Here is an 841-nt window from a genome sequence, read left to right on the forward strand (position 1 = left end):
AAGCTCCACATAGCAGCTTAATTATAATCTCTGTCTACTCAGAGAAAGTTCTTGAAACTGGCTGTAGATTTCCTAATTATCTAAGAGTTTAATGTGTCATTTGGTTGCCTAGAACTGAGGATAAACCATCCAGTGTAAAATGTATGTACTGGGGCATGAAGAGAGTGCAATTTGCAAGAAATCTAAAAGATAAATGGCAAGCATTCTTAAGACTATAACAGTAGACAAACTAAAGAACAAGAGGAGCAGATGACTTGGAAAATGCTAGTTTTTCACCTCTATTTTTAAGAAAAAGGTTATTCCTGACCAGTTAGAATGGGTAACTCCTGTGAAGAGAGGAGAAAAAAAAAACACCCTCAGATGTCATGAAAGCTTGAAGAATATGTTAAACAAAAGACTGGTGCTCTTTTCTGCCACCCATATACTAAAATTGGAACAATACACAGAAGATTAGCAAGGTCCCTGTGCAAGGTTGACACACAAATTCGTGAAGTGTTCCATATTTTTTAAGAAAGAGAAAGACAACTACCATATGATATTGCTTATATGTGGAGTCTAAAATATGACACAAATGAACTTATCTACAAAACAGAAACAGACTCACAGACATAGAGAACAGACTTGTGGTTGCCAAGGGGGAGGGGAGTGGAGGAGGGATGGATTGGGAGTTTGGGATTAGCAGATACAAACTATTATATTGTATATAGAATGGATTAAAAAAAGGTCCTACTGTATAGCACAGGGAACTAATTCAATACCCTGTGATAAACCATAATGGAAAAGAATATGAAAAAGAATGTCTGTATATGTATAAGAATCATTTTACTGTGCACCAGAAACT

General features: G+C 35.9%; 1 non-coding gene across 1 annotated transcript; it reads left to right on the forward strand.

The window, feature by feature from the left end:
• Positions 1-399: 399 nt before the first annotated feature.
• Positions 400-507, forward strand: LOC114238757 (U6 spliceosomal RNA). The gene has a single exon (XR_003624042.1). It is a non-coding gene; the product is annotated as a U6 spliceosomal RNA (small nuclear RNA).
• Positions 508-841: the final 334 nt, after the last annotated feature.

Source organism: Balaenoptera acutorostrata, chromosome 5 (assembly GCF_949987535.1).
Source record: "Balaenoptera acutorostrata chromosome 5, mBalAcu1.1, whole genome shotgun sequence".
NCBI lineage: Eukaryota > Metazoa > Chordata > Mammalia > Artiodactyla > Balaenopteridae > Balaenoptera > Balaenoptera acutorostrata.